The sequence below is a fragment of the Thermobia domestica genome, chromosome 17 (assembly GCF_964235325.1).
Source record: "Thermobia domestica chromosome 17, izTheDome1.hap1.1, whole genome shotgun sequence".
In the NCBI taxonomy this organism is placed as follows: Eukaryota; Metazoa; Arthropoda; class Insecta; order Zygentoma; family Lepismatidae; genus Thermobia; species Thermobia domestica.
This window is the reverse complement of record NC_137470.1, coordinates 16233163-16258930: the sequence shown is the minus strand read 5'-3', so window position 1 is coordinate 16258930 and position 25768 is coordinate 16233163. Positions and strand designations below refer to the sequence as shown.

The 25768-nt window shown below is 35.0% G+C and overlaps 1 protein-coding gene across 1 annotated transcript in view; it reads right to left on the bottom strand.

Moving 5' to 3' along the window:
- LOC145673942 (uncharacterized) overlaps positions 1 to 25768 on the bottom strand; it is a 109071-nt gene that overhangs the window by 58233 nt on the left and 25070 nt on the right. The window lies entirely within an intron of this gene.

Sequence of the window (25768 nt, the reverse complement as noted above, 5' to 3'; positions counted from 1 at the left end):
ACCATTTTACATATTTGGTATAATAGTATAGGACCCTAATATATATATATTACTATAAATTTGGGTGGTCCACCTTGTTCCCTTTCATGGGTACGAAATTGCCAAATTGTTAGTACAACCACGTGTTTCGTTTTTGACCTAATTTATTCCCTTGGATGAGGTCCTATTACCTTATATGGTTATATGGTCATGTATAGGGGTCTATTACCTATCATAAGACATAGGTACATTTGTGCACCCCTTTAAATTTTTTGGGGGGGGTACCTTGGCCCACCCTTTAATTTTGGAAATTACCCATTTAATATATTTGGTATTATAGTATAGGACCCTAATAGATATTACTATAAATTTGGTTGGTCCACCTCGTTCCCTTCTAGGGGTACAAAATTGCCAAAATATAAACGTAAGCAATACGTTATACCACGTGTTTGGTTTTTGGTTGATTTTATTCTCTTTGATGAGGTGTTATTACCTTATATGTTCACATGAGCGTATACAGGAGTCTATTACCTTTCATAAGACATGGGTATATTGATGCACCCCTTTAAATTTTTGGGAGGGGTACCTTGGCCCACCCCTTTAATTTTGGAAATTACCCATTTAATATATTTGGTATTATAGTATAGGACCCTAATAGAGATTACTATAAATTTGGTTGGTCCACCTCGTTCCCTTCTAGGGGTACAAAATTGCCAAAATATAAACGTAAGCAATACGTTATACCACGTGTTTGGTTTTTGGTTGATTTTATTCTCTTTGATGAGGTGTTATTACCTTATATGTTCACATGAGCGTATACAGGAGTCTATTACCTTTCATAAGACATGGGTATATTGATGCACCCCGGGAGGGGTACCTTGGCCCAACCCTTTAATTTTGGAAATTGCTTAATTTCATCATGTGGTGTCATAGTACTGGATCCTAATATCTATCATGATAAATTTGGATGGTCCACCTCGTTCCCTTTTAGGGGTACAAAATTGTCAAAATATAAACGTAAGCAATACGTTATACCACGTGTTTGATTTTTGACCTAATTTATCTCCTTGATGAGGTCCTATTACATCATATAGTTATATGGTCATGTATAGGGGTCCATTCCCTATCATAAGACATAGGTACATTTGTGCACCCCCGGGAGGGGTACAATGGCCCACCTCTTTAATTTGGAAATTGCTCAATTAAACATTTGGTATTACAGTATAGGACCCTAATATGGATCACTATAAATTTGGGTGGTCCACCTCGTTCCCTTTTAGGTGTACAAAATTGACAAAATATAAACGTAAGCATTACGTTGTACCACGTGTTTGGTTTTGACCTAATTTATTTCTTTGGATGAGGTCCTATTACCTTATATGGTTATATGGTAATGTATAGGTGTTCATTCCCTATCATAAGACATAGGTACATTGATGCACCCCGGGAGGGGATTCGGTATCATAGTACAGGCCTCAACATGTATCATGATAAATTTGGGTGGTCCATCTTGTTCCCTTTCATGGGTAAAAATTGCTAAAATATAAACATAAGCAATATGTTGTACCATGTGTTTGGTTTTTGGCCCAATTTCTTCCCTTTGATGAGGTTCTATTACCTTATATGGTTATATGGTCATGTATATAGGTTCATTTCCTATCATAAGATATGGGTACGTTGATGCATCCTTTAAAATTTGGGAGGGGTATCTTGGCACATCCACTCGGTTTTAGAAATTGTTTAATATAAGCATTTGGTATCATAGTACAGGTCTTCAATATGTACCACTATAAATTTGAATGGTCCACATCGTTCCCTTTTCATAGGTAAAGAACTACCAAAAATCAAATTTCGGAGGTTATTGACCCCTATTTAGCACGTTATATGGTTTATTACCTTTATATGTTTATGTTCCCTTTTAAATTTGGGAATTATCGAATAACAAAATTCGGTAAACGTTTTCTAGGACCCGTTGGTATTCCTCTTATGGCCAAATATTCAAAATTTAAAGGTTATTGACCGGCTTTATTATTGAATAAGTACAGGATTTATTACTTTTTTCATAAGACACAGGTGTATTTGTGTACCAATCTTAAATTTTGGGAGGGGGTACATTTCTTATTGTCATATCAATAATTGGTAAATGTTCTTTGGGTAAATCATTGTGATCACGTGATCAGTTATTGACCTATGATAGGATTAGGAGTCCAGGACATTGGTACATTGAAACTTTGTAGGATAATTTGAGAATGCGTCATTGGTATTGATTATTACAGCCAAATATAAACGTAAGCAAGACGTTGTACCACGTGATTGACCTTGATGAGGTAGTGTACAGGGATACATAGCTAACCTTATTGAAACTTATGACTCATAGTCTTAAGGGAATACATGCTACAACACTGGCAAAGTTATTGTTGATGCAATTTGATTGGCTGATCACTATCTTTCGTGCAATCTGATTGGTTGATCACTATCTTTCGTGCAATCTGATTGGTTGATGAGTTTTAAATCTTTGCTGTATTCAGTTTTTAAGTTTTGTTTTACATTTAAAAATCTTGTTTTTGTTCAACATTTTGAACTCAATGATAAATATGATCAAAACCGTTTATTTGTTAATCGAATAGTTAAAAACCGGATAAAGTTTGACGGTTAACCGTGAAACGTAAAAATTTTTTAGTTTGAAATTTTTTTTTGCTTGAAACATTTTGTTTGAAAATTCTTGCTTTCAAATTTTTTGTTTGAATTTTTTGTTTGAGAATTTTGTTTGAATTTTTTTTGACAACTTTTGTTTCAAAATTTTTTGTTTAAAATTTTTTTGTTTGAAATTTTTTTTCGTTTCAAAATTTTGTTTAAAATTTTTGTTTGAAATTTTTTCGTTTCCAAATTTTTTGTTTGAAAAAATTTTTGTTTGAAATTTTTTTGTTTCAAAATTTTGTTTCAAAATTTTGTTTGAATTTTTTCGTTTGAAATTTTTTGTTTAAAAATTTTTCGTTTGAAATTTTTTCGTTTCAAAATTTTGTTTAAAATTTTTTTCGTTTCAAAATTTTGTTTGGAAAATTTTGTTTGAATTTTTTTCGTTTGAATTTTTTTTTTCGTTTCAAAATTTTGTTTCAAAGATTTTTGTTTGAAATTTTTGTTTCAAAGTTTGAGTTGACATTTTTAAAAGTTTGTGCACCTATTAGTAAAGAACTGGGACTGTTTAGAACAAAAACCTTTGACAACATTGTGGTGCAATAGTACACGTCAGAACCTGGGGTTGTACTTGAAATGAAAAAACACAATTCATTGAAATGGATCATTTTATTACACTCCACATACATCCATACCAGATAGTGGTTCTGGATATTGTCGATACAATGTATTTTGAACTTCTTGCACTAGTTTGTCTTTAGCATATAATTTTAATTCCAGTTGAAGTCTTTTAAGGTCTAATGCAATATCAATTGATGGAAACTCAATGTCCATTTGATCACAAATAAACTGTTTATCAATACAGTTATGCACCCAAGAACGATGTTGACAACCATCACAATATCTAGATACATGTTGTACAATATGCATAAATAGTACTTTTTCAGGAATATACTTGTTTTGTTGCACATTTCCACTGCATGTTTCACACACTGAAATACGCTGATAAATTTGTTCCATTCAGTTTGTGTTAGATACACCATGTTACGAGGGACATGGAATGTACTCTTTTTACGTAACAGCACCATCTTCTCTTCGAGGACTGTACGCAGCACAACTTCATGATTTGAGCCTAATGATTTGACTATGGTCACATTTAGCTCATCATGAAAATAATCGTTCATTTGGTCGATTCGTGCCGTTCTTCACAGGTCAGTTGTACACCAAATTGTTCTGCTTTGCCCAATCGAATCACAGGTTCAAATGTTCTAGCACTGATACCAATCATCACATGTTTTGTTTGAAATATATTTATTGGATAATAGCTTGCGAAGATGAACTCTTTATCGTTAGAAGTACACATCTTTCCTCCTGAAAAGCACTTGCTCAAATGATTTCGTGGGATGACACTGTATTTGCTGGTTTATAGTTATTGCTGACGTCATTGGTAAGGAATGTGCTGATTCATGATTTCATCACAGTTGCTGACGTCATGCCGACCAACCACATTCATACAACTACAGCTGACGTCATTGGAAAGAAATGTGCTGATTCATGATTTCATCACAATGGCTGACGAATCTGGCTGTGTACTAAATTCAAGTTGATGACTTCGACCCAAGAATCCTTTGTAACATAAAGATACAGATCCAGTATTTAAGAAACGCAGCAGTTCTTCTTGTTTTGATGCCTCCATGGGTAAATATCTTGCTGGTAAAATTATATTCTTATCATTTTCAAGCTTCACTACGATTCTTACTCCAAACTTTGTAGGGATCATTTGGCTAGCTAAGATTCTATAAGGTACATTCTGTTGTAAATCAGTAATCTTGGTAAATGATTTCATCACATCACGTGTGTTTAGAAACTGCAGACAAGTAGCCATGATGACGTTATCATGAATACTAACTCGAACGATACTTATATATGATGCAAAACTGATGACGTTGCATTATCATGTTCTGACGTGCACCACAATGTTGCCAGATGTTTTTGTTCTAAACAGTTCCGACTAGTGCATACCTGTATTGATAAACAGTTTATTTGTGATCAAATGGACATTGAGTTTCCACCAATTGATATTGCATTAGACCTTAAAAGACTTCAACTGGAATTAAAATTATATGCTAAAGACAAACTAGTGCAAGAAGTTCAAAATACATTGTATCGACAATATCCAGAACCACTATCTGGTATGGATGTATGTGGAGTGTAATAAAATGATCCATTTCAATGAATTGTGTTTTTTCATTTCAAGTACAACCCCAGGTTCTGACGTGTACTATTGCACCACAATGTTGTCAAAGGTTTTTGTTCTAAACAGTTCCGGTTCTTTACTAATAGGTGCACAAACTTTTAAAAATGTCAACTCAAACTTTGAAACAAAAATTTCAAACAAAAATCTTTGAAACAAAATTTTGAAACGAAAAAAAAAAATTCAAACGAAAAAAATTCAAACAAAATTTTCCAAACAAAACTTTGAAACGAAAAAAATTTTAAACAAAATTTTGAAACGAAAAAATTTCAAACGAAAAATTTTTAAACAAAAAATTTCAAACGAAAAAATTCAAACAAAATTTTGAAACAAAATTTTGAAACAAAAAAATTTCAAACAAAAATTTTTTCAAACAAAAAATTTGGAAACGAAAAAATTTCAAACAAAAATTTTAAACAAAATTTTGAAACGAAAAAAAATTTCAAACAAAAAAATTTTAAACAAAAAATTTTGAAACAAAAGTTGTCAAAAAAAATTCAAACAAAATTCTCAAACAAAAAATTCAAACAAAAAATTTGAAAGCAAGAATTTTCAAACAAAATGTTTCAAGCAAAAAAAAATTTCAAACTAAAAAATTTTTACGTTTCACGGTTAACCGTCAAACTTTATCCGGTTTTTAACTATTCGATTAACAAATAAACGGTTTTGATCATATTTATCATTGAGTGCAAAATGTTGAACAAAAACAAGATTTTTAAATGTAAAACAAAACTTAAAAACTGAATACAGCAAAGATTTAAAACTCATCAACCAATCAGATTGCACGAAAGATAGTGATCAACCAATCAGATTGCACGAAAGATAGTGATCAGCCAATCAAATTGCATCAACAATAACTTTGCCAGTGTTGTAGCATGTATTCCCTTAAGACTATGAGTCATAAGTTTCAATAAGGTTAGCTATGTATCCCTGTACACTACCTCATCAAGGTCAATCACGTGGTACAACGTCTTGCTTACGTTTATATTTGGCTGTAATAATCAATACCAATGACGCATTCTCAAATTATCCTACAAAGTTTCAATGTACCAATGTCCTGGACTCCTAATCCCATCATAGGTCAATAACTGATCACGTGATCACAATGATTTACCCAAAGAACATTTACCAATTATTGATATGACAATAAGAAATGTACCCCCTCCCAAAATTTAAGATTGGTACACAAATACACCTGTGTCTTATGAAAAAAGTAATAAATCCTGTACTTATTCAATAATAAAGCCGGTCAATAACCTTTAAATTTTGAATATTTGGCCATAAGAGGAATACCAACGGGTCCTAGAAAACGTTTACCGAATTTTGTTATTCGATAATTCCCAAATTTAAAAGGGAACATAAACATATAAAGGTAATAAACCATATAACGTGCTAAATAGGGGTCAATAACCTCCGAAATTTGATTTTTGGTAGTTCTTTACCTATGAAAAGGGAACGATGTGGACCATCCAAATTTATAGTGGTACATATTGAAGACCTGTACTATGATACCAAATGCTTATATTAAACAATTTCTAAAACCGAGTGGATGTGCCAAGATACCCCTCCCAAATTTTAAAGGATGCATCAACGTACCCATATCTTATGATAGGAAATGAACCTATATACATGACCATATAACCATATAAGGTAATAGAACCTCATCAAAGGGAAGAAATTGGGCCAAAAACCAAACACATGGTACAACATATTGCTTATGTTTATATTTTAGCAATTTTTACCCATGAAAGGGAACAAGATGGACCACCCAAATTTATCATGATACATGTTGAGGCCTGTACTATGATACCGAATCCCCTCCCGGGGTGCATCAATGTACCTATGTCTTATGATAGGGAATGAACACCTATACATTACCATATAACCATATAAGGTAATAGGACCTCATCCAAAGAAATAAATTAGGTCAAAAATAAACACGTGGTACAACGTAATGCTTACGTTTATATTTTGTCAATTTTGTACACCTAAAAGGGAACGAGGTGGACCACCCAAATTTATAGTGATCCATATTAGGGTCCTATACTGTAATACCAAATGTTTAATTGAGCAATTTCCAAATTAAAGAGGTGGGCCATTGTACCCCTCCCGGGGGTGCACAAATGTACCTATGTCTTATGATAGGGAATGGACCCCTATACATGACCATATAACTATATGATGTAATAGGACCTCATCAAGGAGATAAATTAGGTCAAAAATCAAACACGTGGTATAACGTATTGCTTACGTTTATATTTTGACAATTTTGTACCCCTAAAAGGGAACGAGGTGGACCATCCAAATTTATCATGATAGATATTAGGATCCAGTACTATGACACCACATGATGAAATTAAGCAATTTCCAAAATTAAAGGGTTGGGCCAAGGTACCCCTCCCGGGGTGCATCAATATACCCATGTCTTATGAAAGGTAATAGACTCCTGTATACGCTCATGTGAACATATAAGGTAATAACACCTCATCAAAGAGAATAAAATCAACCAAAAACCAAACACGTGGTATAACGTATTGCTTACGTTTATATTTTGGCAATTTTGTACCCCTAGAAGGGAACGAGGTGGACCAACCAAATTTATAGTAATCTCTATTAGGGTCCTATACTATAATACCAAATATATTAAATGGGTAATTTCCAAAATTAAAGGGGTGGGCCAAGGTACCCCTCCCAAAAATTTAAAGGGGTGCATCAATATACCCATGTCTTATGAAAGGTAATAGACTCCTGTATACGCTCATGTGAACATATAAGGTAATAACACCTCATCAAAGAGAATAAAATCAACCAAAAACCAAACACGTGGTATAACGTATTGCTTACGTTTATATTTTGGCAATTTTGTACCCCTAGAAGGGAACGAGGTGGACCAACCAAATTTATAGTAATATCTATTAGGGTCCTATACTATAATACCAAATATATTAAATGGGTAATTTCCAAAATTAAAGGGTGGGCCAAGGTACCCCCCCCAAAAAATTTAAAGGGGTGCACAAATGTACCTATGTCTTATGATAGGTAATAGACCCCTATACATGACCATATAACCATATAAGGTAATAGGACCTCATCCAAGGGAATAAATTAGGTCAAAAACGAAACACGTGGTTGTACTAACAATTTGGCAATTTCGTACCCATGAAAGGGAACAAGGTGGACCACCCAAATTTATAGTAATATATATATATTAGGGTCCTATACTATTATACCAAATATGTAAAATGGTCAATTTCTAAAATTTAAGGGGTGGGCCAATGTACCCCTCCCAAATTTTTAAAGGGGTGCACCAATATACCCATATGTTATGAAAGGGAATGGACCCCTATACATGACCATATAACCATATAAGGTAATAGGACCTCATCCAAGGGGATAACTTGGGTCGAAACCAAACACGTGGTACAACGTATTGCTTACGTTTATATTTTGGCAATTTTGTACCCCTAAAAGGGAACGAAGTAGACCACCCAAATTTATTATAATACATGTTAGGGTCCAGTACTATAATACCAAATATATAAAATGAGCAATTTCCAAAATTTAAGGGGTGGGCCAAGGTACCCCTCCCAAATTTTTAAAGGAGTGCACAAATATACCCATATCTTATGAAAGGTAATGGACCCCTATACATGACCATATAACTATATAGGATAATAACACGTCATCAAAGGGGATAAAATCGACCAAAAACCAAACACGTGGTACTACGTATTGCTTACGTTTATATTTTGGCAATTTTGTACCCCTAGAAGGGAACGAGGTGGACCACCCAAATTTATCATGATACATATTAGGGTCCGGTACTATAATACCCAATGTTGAAATTGGGCAATTTCCAAAATTTAAGGGGTGGGCCAAGGTACCCCTCCCAAATTTTTCAAGGGGTGCATTAATATACCCATGTCTTATGAAAGGTAATGAACCCCTGTATACGCCCATATAACTATATAGGGTAATAACACCTCATCCAAGGGGATAAATTAGGTCAAAAAACCCCGAAATTTGAATTTTTGGCAATTTTTTACCCATGAAAGGGAACGACATAGACACCCAATACTGATAGAGGTACATACTATGGTCCTAGGCTACCATACCCAATTTTTAGATTTGGCAATTTCCAAAATTTAAGGGGGTGGTCCTATGTACCCCTGCCAAAATTTAGGGGGTGGGTCATGGTACCCCTGTCAAAATTTAGAGGGGGTGGTCCTAGGTACCCCTAGGTCATTGACCCCGGGCCAAGGTCATTGACCTTTCACCTATGACGTCACAAAAATTTTTGCTGACTCGGCTGGCCATAACGGGGGGAGTACTACTGACACCCCTAGCACTCCTAAGGAAAGGGGAGAGGGAGATATAAAAATTGTCGAAAATGGCCGATTTTATTGACGGATTCAAAAGTTTTCTGGGCTGTTTAGGTAAATAGTGACATTCTAGATGCCACCTAAGTTCAAGTTCAGCCTCCATTATCATCAGGAAGTAGGACTAGGTGAAATTGTGACATTTTAAAAAAATGAAAATGGCCGATATTAGTGTCAAATCCATAGTTTTGGGACTCCTATGTTGATTAGTGGCAGTTCCAATTACCTTTAACTTCTAGTTCAACATGTAGTAGGGATAAGACCCCCTAGCACATCAAGGGAGAGTGGACGGGCGAAACATATAAAACGATCGAAAACGACTGATGTTAGTGCAGAGTCCATAGTTTTCGGGGTCGCTAAAATGAATGGCCACACTCCCGATGCCATTTAAATCCAAGTTGAATGCTATTAGTACACATGAGAAAGAGAATGTTGACATGAAAGAAAATAATCAAAAACGACCGATATTAATATCGAATGTATAGCTCTCGGGGTCTCCGGTTGGATTGGCAATATTCCCTACACCAGTTAAGTCTACGTTTAATCCCATTAGCAACCGCGGGTTGTGGGAAGAGATTGACATGCAAAAAATCGAAAACGACAGATATTAGTATTGAATCCATAGTTCTCGATGTTGCTGAGATTAATAATTACACGCCAAACAGCGTTAAAGTTGAAGTTCAGCTTCATTAGCATGGAGGGTAAGAAAAACTGAAAAATAAAATCTCCCAAATGACTGAGATAAGTATCGAATTCAAAGTTTGGGTTCGTCAATCTATTAAGTTATACTCTTGATAACATTTAATCCCAAGTCATGAACTGGAAGTCAGTTGTGTTGGGAATATACAGGGGCACGTTGTTCGCATATATATAAATAAATATATGAGCATGAATGTATATTCCAGTGTAGCTCCGGAACATCTGAAGCAATTTTAACCAAACTTGGTAGATATTTGGTCTAGGAATTAATTCGTGCGGGTGGACACGAGATGGCGCAACGAACGGAGCGTCCCACAGTTCCGTGTATCCACACATGTGTTGCAAACCCGTGTCATCGCGTATCGTTCGTAGTATAGGGCAGTGGATTAAAGCGTCAACAACACCAGTTTGTAGTTAAGTGAACATGGCGCAATTTGTGCCTGATAAAGTGTTTTTGCGGGATGTCCTGCTGCATTACTTTAACATTCAGAAAAGTGCGACTGAAAGTCATCGTATTTTGGTGGAAGTGTATGGTGACCATGCTCTAGCTGAGCGAACGTGTCAGAAGTGGTTTGCACGGTTTAGAAGTGGTGATTTCGGCTTGGCAGACCAAGAGCGACTGGACAGCCAAAAAAATTTCAAGACGAAGTATTGACAGCATTGCTCGAGCAGGATTCGTGTCAAACGCAAGAACAACTTGCAGCAGCATTAGGCGTTGATCAAACAACAGTCTCCAAACGCTTGAAAGCCATGGGAATGATTCAAAAGATGTCACATTGGGTTCCACATGAATTGAAAGACAGAGACGTTGAAAGACGAAAAACCATTTGCGAATTGCTGCTTCAACGACAGAGCAGAAAGGGGTTTCTGCATCGAATTATTACGGGTGATGAGAAGTGGATCCATTACGAGAACCCAAAACGAAAAAAGGCCTGGGTGAAACCAGGTGAACCAGGTCCATCACAACCAAAACGACATATTCACTGTGCAAAGGTTATGCTGTGCATATGGTGGGATATGAAAGGTGTGGTGTACTATGAGCTGCTGCAACCGGGTGAAACTATGAATGGAGAACGTTATCGACGACAATTAATGCGTTTGAAGCAAGCTCTGGCCAGAACACGACCAGAATGGGAGAACAGACATGATAAACTTATTGTTCAACATGATAACGCTCGCCCACATGTCGCAAAACCGGTCAAAACCTATTTAGAAAATGTCGGATGGGAAGTTTTACCCCACCCGCCGTATTCACCAGACGTTGCTCCTTCGGACTACTACTTGTTCGATTGCATGAACAACGATTTGATTGGACAGCGGTTTACTTCTTCAGAAGATATCGAAACATGGGTCTCTGACTGGATCGCTTCCCTGGATGAGGACTTCTTTCGCCACGGAATCCGTACATTGCCTGACAGATGGGCGAATGTGGTGGCTAGCGATGGACAATATTTTTCTTAAGGTATTTATGTATTTTGTGTTTGTACTACAGCTTCAATGTGTGCGTACCAACCGCACGAATTAATTCCTAGACCAAATATATGACTTTCAATCTGGAAAAAGTACTGTGGGAATAAACCCAAATGGTGGGAGTTCATGGGAGTGACATGCGAAAATAATGCAAAACAACTCTGATATCAGTGCTGAATCCAAAGTTTGAGGGTCCGTTGAAATGAATAGTGACGTTATCAATACTGTTTAAGCCCAAGTCCATCCCAATCGGTAGATGATGGGATGATGTGAAAAATAAACTGTCAAAAATGACTGAGATTTGCGTCGAAATCGTATTTTTTTAATCGGGAAAACGTCTGACCTGTTTGAAATAAGGATGTTACAAAATATATGATCCGCGCATATGTATCTTAATCCTATTAACTCAATGAAGCCAAAAACAATCGAGCATCGGCATGTCTGACTGGCTATTCTCGTTTCCGAAATCCTGAGTAGCTATTTTCGTTTCCGCAATGAATGTTGGTTCAAAACGTTGCCATTTTATTGGGTGGAGTGGGCAGAGTGGGGATGGATAAACTGTGATGTATGGCTTCAAGATCTTGTTATATAGGCAGATCCTCTACTTTAAAACATCCTTGGTTAGAAATTACTTTTGGAAAGTACTGCCCACTTCAAACTGGGTTTTCGAGCATATCAATTTGATTAAGGTATATTCTGTGGGGGGTAGGGTGTTAGTAGTGTCGAGGAGACCTGGTCGAAGTTTGGACATTGACCCCTGTGTCTATGAATCCCTGCTCCAGGATCCATGGTTCTTGGTACGAGGTCAATGACCTAGGGGTACTTAGGACCACCCACTCTATATTTTGGCAGGGGTACCTTGGCTCACCCCCTAAATTTTGCAGGGATGCATAGGATTACCTCCTTAAATTTTGGAAATTGCCAAATCTAAAAATAACTAAGTTATACACACCTCGAGTTGGCTCCTCGTATCTATCAGTGCTTGCTTCACTGGCCGCACGCAACGGCGCTCTCCACCGGTAGCGCTCTCTACCGCAAGCTATGTGTAACTTAATTGTGCAAGAGTCGGTTGAAGTGGAAGTAGGGATGGTATCGAGACGAGACGAGATGAGACTTTGTACAGTCTCGGTCTCGGTCTTGGTCTCGTCTCGGGTAAAAAATCACCGTCTCGGTCTCGTGTCGGTCAACTGATGCTTGTCTCGATCTCGGTCTCGGTCTCGAGTACCAAATCTCGGTCTCGTCTCGAAAGTCTCGAAAGTCTCGAAATAAATAGTGTGAAACTAAAATAGTGAAAGTATTATTCTCGTACAGTCTGTTGTTTCCGCTTATTTTTTCCTTTCATTTTGACTTAGAATTATGGTATGGTGTACCTCTTCATAGCTAATTTATTAGTGCTAATGCTTTCCATGCGCGTATTCCAGGTTCAATGATTAGTGGGTATATCACCCTAAACCCTAATAGAATCCATATTTCACTTTCAGCATTAGACTTTGTCTCAGATAGCCTCAGAACTGCCTATACAATTTAACACTATTAAATTAACTCCAGTACTATACAGTAGTTAATTTCCTTCCTTTGAATCAGAATTGTTCAATACCTTTTAACAGATAACACAACACATAGCAGCGCTAATGTATCTAATCGTACCGAAATTGAAACTTTACAATTTCTCATTTATTATTCAATACATTCTGCTTTGACTGTCATTTTAAAAACAGAATATAACGTTCACTATCTTAACAAATAGGGTAAATTATTACTACAATATAGTATTTTGTTTGAAATTGATGAAATGCTTTATTACCATTTCACATCTCCGTGTTTAATTGACACTTTATAACACGTACGTCCTGAACCTTGTGGTGGGAGCTACTACACTCATCTTTGCTATGTGAGGTCTCTAGTTGGATCACAAAACAAGTTAGATTCAAAGTCCGATGTTTCGCATAGTTTGCTTCTCATTTTAAGTGCATTCTGTTTATTATACAAGTTCATAAGGTCGTAATGCATTACGTAAGCACATATCCAGTGCCGTAACATAGGTTAATCTTATTCCTGAGCTCTCAACGGTGCATGCAATCTTTATTCGAGAAAACTAATCTTGCGTTCATTACGTTGAAATTTTATATTGATTTAAAAATTACTTGCGAAACATGGACATACATATTATATAAGTATATAGGTAATTCGAGTTATCTGTATCTATTTTTTCTTACTCGCAAAAACAAGTGATTCTTAGCTTTCTAGTTTTCTTTTTTTATTAATTTTCGTAGTTTTGCTGCAACATGATGGATTGAATAGTCAAAAATATTTTTTCGCTCTATGATTTTCATTAAATTTTGGATCCATTTCTACCCTACCTTACCTAGTAAAAGTTATATATTTAGTCTTAGTCGAGGTTTTTCGCTTCTGTAAAATTACGAAATTATGACTTCGTTTAGTTTACCTCCGAGGTCCAGATATAATAAAATCATCACCATCATCATAATCAACCATTATCAATCCATTGCTGGATGAAGGTCTTTCCAAGTCTTCTCCACAACTATCTAACTTGGGCAATTTTTTTCCAGGTTACTCCTCAGTGGCTCTTGATTTCGTCACACCTTCTTGAATGCGGAGGTTTCCCAGGCTGTTTTTGTCTCGTGGTATCCAGTCGAGAATTGTTTTCGTCCATCGATCATAATTTCTTCTTGCAATACATCCAGTACACTTTCCAGCTCATATTAAATTATTTCATTAGCACCATCAGTATTCATTTCTATATATTTGGGCTACAAATAGTTTGAATTTGCTACTTTCGGAGTACAGACACGCTACTTTTTAATCTTCAGATCTGGCAACACTAACTGAATGATTTAAATCAACACAATGTGAACCCCCATTTGATCTAGCGGCTAGCGCTCTTGATTTCGGTTCGCGTGGTCCCGAGTTCGATTTCCAGTAGGGGTAAGGTTGAACGACCGAAATGGTTCGGATTCCACTATAATCATTAGCTCCACGCCTCCTTTAGCCGCCCTAGCATAACTGTGGGACGTTGAACTAAAAACAAAACAAAAGTGAACACTGTGTATTACTAACTGTAAGTCCTTGAATAATTGCATATAGCTATATGGTATGGATCGAGTTTGAGGTAGTCAGTGGTCAAACTAAAGCAAGTGAAATGTAATTAGGGTGTAATTATAACTTTTAATTAAGCACGGTCTTAATCTAAAGTGTACACCAGGCCTAAGGCTTAGGGGGAACAATTAGTGTTACTGAAGATGTATTAGTTACATTTAATTTCAGTTACAATTTGCATTTATATGTATTGCTGGAACGAAGACTTAAACATTAACATTATAAGTAGTCCAATGACTATGAAAAGCGTCGTCTCTTGAAAGCATTCTTGCACCATGAAACAAATTACTAGTAATTTTAAAATATTTTGCAGTTTATCTCCGTTATTTGCACATATTTAGAATAATGCTTAGCAATTTATTTAAGTGGGCAACACTGCTTTAAATAATGTAACTGCAACTTGTTGTAATTAAAACCACCAAAAACTATTGTTGTAATGTTATAGAAGCAAAGGAAAGCAATAGTCATTATAAAAATTTAAAACAAATACGTATTTTAAGCAGTATAACAATCACTACCAATGTGTTTGGTATCTCTGAAACGATTTGAAATAACAGTTGTTGTAAATGGCTTTATAAGCATTTAAGTCTTTTGGAAGCATCTGCATGATGAGACGTGATATATCAGCGCGTTTTCGAAGTAAAGTCTTTAGAAACATTTAAATTTTCCGTTTCTTGTAACTTTGTTCCTTTATTCATTTGAAATATATTATACCATGATCACAGTATTTGACGCTAAGGTACAGTTGATGCGCTTGCACCGTCCGGGCTATTCTGGTTTTGTTAAATAACTAAATTAGAAATATGTAATACTTTACGTAGAGCAATTTGAGAAAATACAACTTTATTTTGCTTTAGCAACATTGCTTGTTTATCTAGTGATATTGCAGAGTATCAAAAAGAATTTCCCAACTGGATATATATATATATCCAGGATGGCCCATTTTAATCTTTCCACGGAGATATCTCGAAAACGGTTGAACATAAATGAACCGAACAAAAACTCAAATAGGAAATGCCATGGAGCACACCGAATGGCGTTGTCTCGGCGCCTCCCGGGACCGCCTTTCATGGGATACCAGGGCCAAACTTTAAAATTTTAAATGTAAATAAATGTAAACATGGGGCGGGTAATACCTCGTTCCATAGATCTTTAAAAAGTAAAAAGCGTTGTGGGAAAAGATTTTTCATATCGGTCACCTTATTCAAGATGGCCGCCAAGACATGGTGCCTGTATCTGATAAAACGTCCAGTACAACTAATATGAAAACAGTTGGAGATAAATGAACAGAATAAAACTCGTATAGGAAAGCACAGAGGGTATTCATCATTCCACGGCTCGAGTATAATGCAGTGGAGAAAAAGATTATTAAAGTATAATTGACATGATGCAAAAGAGGAAATTATAGAAAATTATCTTTTCGATCTCTGTCCGTTAGTAGATGAAGCGGGAATGAATGGTAAAATCTCAAATGAGAACCTCACTTTTATTTGCAATAGATATGGTTTGTCTGAAACATGTGTGTATACATGACTGGTACTATAATGAATAAAAATAAAGTGAAATAAGGCGAATAAAAATAAGGTGAAATTCAAGTTTAACAACATTTTACCCGCCCCTTCGCCCCTGATAATTTAACGCATTGCGTGCAAGATTTTTGGAACATATCTGCATCAGTTTGTACCGTTTCGTTACTAAGGATCACAACTGAAATTACCGTTGAAAGTTATAAAGAATGTAACTGTGGACATCTCAGTGAAACTCATATTCTATCACATGCAAGAAGACATAGAAGGAAAAGAAGCGAACCAATATCATGCAGACGACTGTTGGACAAACCCAACGCTTGTAAACATTGTTCTAAAATTGCATTGTTCGACAAATTGGTTTCGCATTTCAGTTGATTCATTTTTGCATCAAAGCATTGCCTGCAATCAAAATGGAAGGTACCATTTAACAAGAATTTTACGTACTTTATCCCATTACAGAGACAGTTATCTCTTATAAAAACACATTTCAAATAACTTTGTTTCGTAGATACAATTTCCAAAAACTAAGGCTCTCATTTGCAATTTCACCGATCCTTCCCGCTTCACTCACTTACAGAGTGAGGTTGGAGCAATAATTTTCTAGGAGTTAGAGTTTTTCCTTTCCATTATGGCCCTTTCACTCTAATCATCTTTTCGACTGTTGCAACATTCCCGAGCTATAGAATGATAAATACCCTCTGTGATTTCCTATTCGAATATTTGTTCTGGTGTTTTCATATTAGTGATACTGGACGTTTTACCTGATGCAGGTAGGCCTACCATGTCTTGGTGGTCATTTTGAAAACGGTGACCCATATGAACAATCTTTTGCAACAGCACTCTTTAATTTTTAAAGATATGTCGAACGAGATATCACTCACCCCATGTTTCCATTTACAATTTTGAAGTTGCGCCCTGGGCACCCATGAAGGGTGGTCCTGGGAGTCTCCGTGATAATATCAATCGATGTGCCACATGACATTTTCTATTTGAGTTTTCGTTCGGTTCATTTATGTTCAACCGTTTTCATATTAGTGGTACTGCACGTTTTACTGTATCTGATAGAGGCAACATGTCTTGGCGGCCATTTTGAATACAGTGCCCGATATGAAAGATCTTTTGCTACAACGCTTTTTAGTTTTTCAAGATCTATCGAACGAGGTACCACTCACCCCTTGCTTCTATTTAAAATTAAAGTTGGGCCCCGGGAACCCATGCAGGGCGGACCTGGGTGGCACCGCGACCATATATATATATATATATATATATATATATATATATATATATATATATATATATATATATATATATATATAAAGAAAGAGAGAATTCTATTTGCATCAGCAGTGGATTTTGTTTCAGGAGAGGCTTGAGGAACGAGTAAGAAACATATGCGTTGTACGTGCAATGCAAAAAATTATCGCAAATTTATTTCGGGAGGGGTTTGAGCCTGATAACCACCCCTAAATACGCCACTGTACATCAGTCAACCGTTCTCATATTATCTAACACAGCAACGAAACAAATTTTGAGTGAAGGCAATTTTAGCATCTATCAATATCAATATTCGAGACGAGACCGAGACTTTCGAGACTGACCTAAGTCTCGTCTCGGTCGCGTCTCGATTTATAGAGGTCTGTCTCGGTCTCGGTCTCGTCTCGGTACATAAAAGTCCGTCTCGGTCTCGGTACCATCCCTAAGTGGAAGCACTGTTACGTATATATATATGGTGTTTATGTTCCGAAATGGACACAATCGAAGCAGTCGAAGAACAAAAGAAGTGGAAGGGACGCAAGAGAAATGAAAATTGGAAACTTCGGTAAAGGATTGTTTGAAGAGGCCCTCACATTGAGGGCCCTAAAATAGTGGGAAAACTGTGCGAAACACACGTTTGTTTTCAGTTTTATTTCTTTTTGTCAATGTTGCCATCACTTTCAGGCCCCGTAAAAAGATATATGTTGTACCTAAGGGTATAGCAAACTTTATAACCAAAAAATTAGGTACGTGCCCCCTCAAAAAAAAAAATCTACAATTTAGTGAAAATTTTTAAGACGCAAAAAATAAAGAATATACGCATAGATGGTTTTGAAAAAAATGCATATTTACATCTACCTAGGTAGATAGTATCTACAATCTGAGAAACTTTCAAAATTTTTCGATCACCCCTACTAAAATTAAAAATATTCAACCTTGAGCACGTATGATACGATAATTCGGTAAGGGTAGGGTGTCAAAACTTTTGGGAGATTGTTTTAGGTCAAGGGTGACCTTTTGGATCAATAACGACCCAATTTTGATTAAGGGCCGATTTCGCTATCTTACTAGAAAGGATCCTTTTGAATTTGCAAACAAAAATTTTAAACTTCAAACTTCAAACAAAAATTTTGAAACCAAATTTTTTAAAATAAAATTTTGAAACAAATTTTTTAAATTAAAAATTTCCAAGACATTTTTATGAAGCTTACAATCTTAAAACCAGAATTTTCAACTAAACTTTTAAACAAAATTTTCAAGCAAAAATTTGAAACAAAACCAATTAAACAGAAAATTTTCAACCAAGTTTTCAAACTTAAAAATTTCGAAACAAGAATTTGAAACTAAAATCTTTTAAACAAATTTTTGAAACACTTTCCAAATCAGAAATTTTAAAACAGAAATTCAAAACAGTATTATGAAACTAAAAAATTCAGACAAAACATTCAAACAAAATCTTTAAACCAAAACATTTCAAACAAAAATTTTGAAACTAAAGATTCTTCAAACAAAATTTTGAAAAAAAAATCTTCCAAACTATAATTTTAAAAAATTCAAAACAAAATTTTGAAAACTAAAGAGTCAGCTAAAATTTTGAATCAAAGTTTGAAACCAAAGCTTTTCAAACAAAAAGTTTCAAATTAAAACGAAAATTTTAAAAGTAAAAGTTTCAAACAAAAATTTTCAGACAAAAAATTTAAAAAAAATTGACACGAAAAATTTGAGACTAAAAGTTTTCAAACAAAAATTGTAAACTAAAAATTCAAACAAAAAGTTTAAAGTTAAACTTTTAAAATGAAATTCTCAAAAAAATTGAACCCAAAAGAATTAAAGAAAATTTTTGAACTGAAAGTTTCCAAAACATAATTTTTCATACAGTCATTTCAAAGTAAGATTTTCCAAAATAAATTTTAGCACAACTTTCAAACAAAGTTTTCAAACCAAAAATTTTTAGTTACACATTTCAAATAAATATTTAAAAAGTAACCGATAAAATGTTAAGCAAACCTCAAAACTGCATGCAGCAAATATTTGAAAGTGATCAACCAATAGATTGCACCCCAAAATAGTGGACAACCAATCATATTTCTTGAACGATAATTTTGTCAGTAATTATGAATCGGATTCCAGCAAAAGTAGTGATCAACCAATCAGATTGCATGAACAACAACTTTGTCAGTAACTAACCAATCAAATTGCATCACCGTGGGCAGTGAGTTGTGACTAAAGTTCAAAGTATTGTTGCATATCAATCGGTTTATTGGGTATCACATGTTAAAATTTTGATCTTAGACTATGAGTCATATCTAGAATTCTAAGACTCAAAGTTTGAAATTTGTATGGTTATCTATCAGATTTCAAGTCCAAAATTAAAGCTCGAGGTAGAAATCAACCAATCAGATTTCAGTAAACATAACTTCCTCCAATAATCTTAGACTACGAGTTGTGACTAAAGTTCAAAGTATTATTTCGTATCTATCGTTGCCTACCAGAATTCAAGTTCTTAGTCTATGATTTGTACTAAGTTTGAACATGTTAATATTTTATGTCATTATACACAAATTTGGATTATGTTACAATTCATCTTATTGAACGTTAAACACAATATTTAAACTTCGCGACTCATACTAAAATTTTGTTTATCACAGTTCCCAAATTTAAAACAGGTACCTCTTCAAAACATTTAAAGAAAAATGCATCAATATACCTGTCTTATAATTAACCATGTACTAAATCATATAATTATATGTTGTAGTTAGGTCTCATTCTAAGAAGATTAATTAATTAGGTCAGTTGGAGGATTATGGCAATTTGGCATGCATCACTGTCCAACATCTCCAACGGGCCTGGATGAAAAAATCTGAAATTTGGGGAATAGTTAGTTCTTTAGTATGCCACAACAGACAACAAATCGCGTTTAGTGTTTTTAAGCAGAATAAGGCCAAAGTATTAAGTAATGGCGTTGGAGATATTGGACAGTGAAACATGCAAAATTGACATAATTCCCCAACATTACGATTTTTTTCAGGCCTTTGGGAGCAGCTACAGGTCTGTAAGTTTTTGTGTATTAACTTATGTCCCCGGACTACATGTACACCCAATTTCAGACCTCTACATCAGTTGTATCCTCTTCCCAAACATGTCTTCAATGTCCAGAAATGTTGCTGATGTAGGCCTGATTTCACACCCTCCAGTAGTTTCAGGCAAAAGTATTAAGAGATCTAAGTTTTAGCTCAGCACGAGTTGGAGACATCCAGCAATTTTCAATTTGTTAGGACGAATACATGCTGAGATATTCAAAACAACGTAAATGCCAAAAATCAAAAAATCTCAAAATGGCGGCAGCCGTTGTGTCACCATGGGATGTTGTAAAAATAATTAATTGTGGTTTTGAAGTATCATGACCTAGGATAAACATTCATGAAAAAATTAGATTTTTTGGAGATGTTCGAGCGGCACATGCTTGATCACTTAGAATGGTTTGACTCATTTTATAACTACGTTAATAATACAAGTAGGTATTGTAATAGGCACCTAATTTACTTTCTTGCGCAGACGTCTATTACACACTTAATTATCTACCCTTATTGCTGTCATATTTTTCATATTTACTTTAATCTCATACTATTTTCAGTTTTTCCTTATGCCTTCTGGCATCATGTTAATTTTCGATTCAAATTCTGCAGTAACGACCATTTCATCGTTAGTCCTTCTACCTCCTGTAATCAATATATTTCCCAATCAAACTCTTATTCCATACTCTTCTAGATAGTACACGTAAAAATGTTATTGGGAGATTAAATATTTTACCAATACCTCTTCCTATTTTGTTATCCTATATCATTTTGCAGCATTAACATTTTAAACACATGGTTAATATGTAAGTTTTCTTCGAATCTTTCATACTTTATCCCAAGGTTCTTTAGTACCTGTATTCGAATCATTTCCTGGAATTCTACGTTCTGTGATTTATATCGAGAAAGACTGCAGTGGTAAGTGTAACAATCCCGCTAATAAAATTTGGGACAGAAGAGGAAATAAAGTATTTTTATTCCTTGCATTCTTAACAATAGAAGTGAGAATAGAAAAAAATAGTAATAATTGGTAAAAAAAAAATATTTGTAATTAACTTCCATTGATCGTGGCTTTTCTGTTATTTAAAAAAAAGTAGAGAAAGAAACTTGTACTATGTTTTGTAAAGAGAGAGAGAAACAAATTCCTTTGCTTCGATTGGCAGTTCAAGGTCACTTGCGCTGCTTGAGGTTTTTGTTTTTGGCGATAGCAGCGCCGGTTTCAATCTAGACAAATCACATCCTTCTGGAACGCGAATTGTGCCTTTAATTTCTCTTGGTGTAGATGTGTTCCGTTCTGTCTTCGTATTCCGGATAATGGATCCTAGTTCCTGCGCCTGTTTGGGTTATTTCATTTGGTCCTTCGACAATTTTTGGGTTCTAGAATTATGAGAGAGTGTGACACGAAACAAGAATAAAAGTGCAAGTTGTTGCAATGTTTCATAGTGAATTAAAAAGGAAGAAAAATGAAAGAGTTTGTGTGCGAGAAGTTACTGGAAGTTGCAGTTTGACAGCATGTTAAAGGTGCGAATGGGCTATAATGAGTTTAAAAATAGTTAGATTAGTGGCGAATCGAGTATGTCTCAAGCGATTTATATGAAATATTCATGGTGAATTGTTAAAATGCCGTTTAATTTCTCAGCATTTGTGGATGTAGTTTGTTGGTTAATGTTTAACGTCCCAAAACGTGGAAGTAGTTTTTTGGTAGACGTTTAACGACCCCAAAGATTTGTTTGACCTAAGCTTTGGTCTGTTCCATGCGTTTGCCTTTTAGAAAGGAAAAGATGAAAGTACCCTTTCCAGAGTTGCTATTAGTATTGGTGACTTTTAAAAGGGTTGTTTGTTGGTTGAAGTTAGCGTCCCACCAGGCACGTTAGACATAAGTTTTGGTTTATAACCGTGAGTTTGTATGTTCGCAGAGCAAGGTGTGAGATGCTCATTATTTCCGAACCACAATTGTATTGCTGTGGTTGGTTGTTCGAAAAATAGCATCCCATTAATGTCAATTCGACCTAAGTCTTGATCTTTTCTAATAATTTAAAAATTGCGCACAGAGCGATTTATTCTTGTTTTGTGGTACGGAGTCGACATACTGACCAATGTAGAAGAGAGCTGATGGTAAACTCAGAGTAAGATTAAAGAGTAAGGTGAGTTGTAATTTAAATATACTTCGTTCGGTTGTCCTTTATCTGTATTTATGTGTTTGTTGGTTGTGCATTTGCATTCAACTGGTTCGTGATTAGGCTATGCTGTTTATCCGCGACTAGTTTATTATTAATGAATGATCGATAATTCAGCATTATTTTTGGTAAATGGGTCAAAATTCGAAGTATGTATTGAGTATATGTAAAGCGTTTTTCTTTCAGCAATTGATTAGTTTATCCTATAGAAAGACATTATCTGATATTATTATTATTTTAGAGGTTGCATTTAATTGCTTTCATTGATTAGTGGTCGTAGGCGAGCATTGTAGATGGGGCACGGCACCAAATTCTAATTGATAATTGGGTCAGCATTGACCGTTACTCATTTCTGTTCTTGGTTGTTATTATTATTTGGAATTTTTGAAATTCGAGATCCCCCCAAATAAAAAGTAGTCTGCATTCAGATTGTGACAGATCTTCAATTACCATGATTAAACAATTCTTGCAATTTACCAAATGAATTTAATTAATTCTCTCTAGCTCTGGTTCTGTTTTAAGCTGTGAAAATTACTAATTTGTTAAAATTCGAGTAAGAGTTGTTAGTTCTTGAATTGAAACAATTACCGTTAGTGAATATGAGAAATTAAGTTAAAGGTTAATTTGCTAAACTAAGATGTTTGATGATCATAGTCACTTCGGCTCTTGGATGCTATTTTTTTTACAGGAAAATATATCATTATCGTCGAGATTTTTGTTTTCTATATATTGTTGTATTTTATTGTAATAAAACTTCATTTGAAATTGTTGTGTTATTTATTAATTTATTATACATGTCTTCATTGTTGGTCTATAATATATATTTGGTTATATCCTGAAATATCAATTGAACAGTCTAGAGAGCAAGAATAGGACTGTGGCTGCTCCTGTAGATCCTTCTGCGGTCGGATCAGGGTGGAGTTCACGGGTCAAAGTTAACTTGAGGTTTAGTATCCTTGATATGCTGGCTTCTTAAATTTTGCTCTCCTTTCGATAGCGGAAAGAACGCTACATAAGGTAAATAAAATTTTGATAGTAGTTTTTGTTTTTACACACTGATGGATCTGTGCTTGTATGCAAACTTGCAGGTGAAGGGAAAAATTTAGGGTGTATCCATTTGTCATTTACGACCCACACTAGGCTCTCTGGTAGTTAGTAAGATAGGGAGCGATAAATAAGCTACACATCCACTTTTCTTAAAGGAAATATCACTAGTGTGTTGTACCTTCGTAGTATTGCCAATGCTATCCTCAAAGCTTATCTGGATACTTGTCTTAACTAGCACAACGCACGTTTCCATACTGACATATAAACCCTTCACTCTCTATCCAGAACACACCTTTCCTATCCTGCAATATCTCCGGACCTAAGCGTTATCAGGCACTGTGAAACATTATGGAATGACACTTAATCGCCAATCGAACTCACAATGATCATTTTCTAAACAGATATATAGCATCTGTATGACCAGCTACGCATCTGAACTATTCCGTGAGTGGCTGCTCAGAGTAGTTAGATGTGGTGTTAAGGCGAGTGTTCTACGTTTTTGAACGTCTGTATAACATATTCAGGATGTTTCATTGGTGCCATGTTGAGAACAGTATCATCTACTATCACTTTCTTCTTGTACGACTTTGAACCAGTGTTCTTAAGCTCATTTTCACCAACGTAATTCTATAGACCTCATAAAAATCTTGATTCAAGAAGAAATCCTATGATGACACTCTTGATTTGACTACACAATTCGAATATTTCTTTTTCCTTCTTCTGTATTCTTAATGGAGTGGTGTATGTTGTCAACCGTTTTCGTCTTTGATTTCGCTATGTGTTTTTGAACGTGTCCCTTAGCATACCAATTCTTTTGCTATCCTCATTTACTTCATTTTCCGTTTTAATACCTAAGATATAAAATTTATTGTGGCTACCATCCGGTTCCTGAATGAATTCTTTCCATCTTTCTCAAGCTGCAATTCTTTCATTAAAAGTTCATTTATATCTTTAGTTTCTATATTGTCATAGTAGCTTTCCTTGCTGCCTTCTATTTCCATGAAATTTACCTTCGTATAAATTATTAAATTTTTTCCATCTTTTGAATTCCTTTTGTCACCTTTATTTCTATTGTACATTCCTCTGTCTTTGTAGATTTCCTTTTTTAATACGCAGATCAACTTCCTATACATTTTTCCCTTTCTCTGGTCTTAATTGGTCATGAAATCCAATCGTTGCTGCTTAAGCAATAACAATAGTGTGTGACTGAAGCCTCGACTTCTTTGACTAACCAAGAAATGTAGCTATATATTTATATCCTTGAAAGTGGCACACGCCAAATGAACATTTTAATCACACCAACCTAATATTTAACAATACATATAAATTAATTTATTATGCTTCTCTGTACTTCTTCCATATAGATCAGGATCGGTCAATTTCATTTCCTCAACAAAATATTGCGTAGGTCTAAGATGGAAGTACGAAAATCATACAATTGCTAATTTTTAGTGAAAAACATGTAAAACAACCAACAACTGTCAACTTAAAAGATTAATGAATCTTCCCCTTTGCTTCCTTTAGTGACTCTTTTCAAACGTACGCAAATTGAAGAACAAAATAAATAAATAAATAAAATATAATAAAATAAAATAAATAAATAAATAAAAATAAAAAATCCTCAGAAATTATGATTAGGCTGTTTTTGTGATCTTTCAAATGCATTTCAAGCGATATACATTAGAAGAAAGAAGTTTTTTTATTTTCTTATTTTTTTAAAAAATATGAGGAGTGTCCTTTTCAGGTATACGCTCAGAATGGCTTCCCTTCCCGGATCTTAAATAAATTATATTGCGTAACATGAAAATAACCAGAAGTGTCCCAGTGCAGTCCCCGCATACCGCTGCTGAAAAATATTCTGGAAGATAGCCTAATTTAGGCGACACTGTGTAAAATTGACTTCTATACTGTAATATAGTGTATGAGTTTAAATTCTAAACTATCACTATTTGAAGACGTATTTCGTGAATCTGAAAGCCTCTTTTTTTTTTTTAGTTTAAAGTACCACAATTATGTTCCAAGGCTAAGGGAGACGCCAATGTCTAATGAACAAAATGTTGGAGTAAAGAAAGTGGGAGGAAACGGGAAACTTTGAGAAAACACACACACATGTTGTTTGTCCACCACAAAGCTCACTTAGCGCGATTTGAGATTG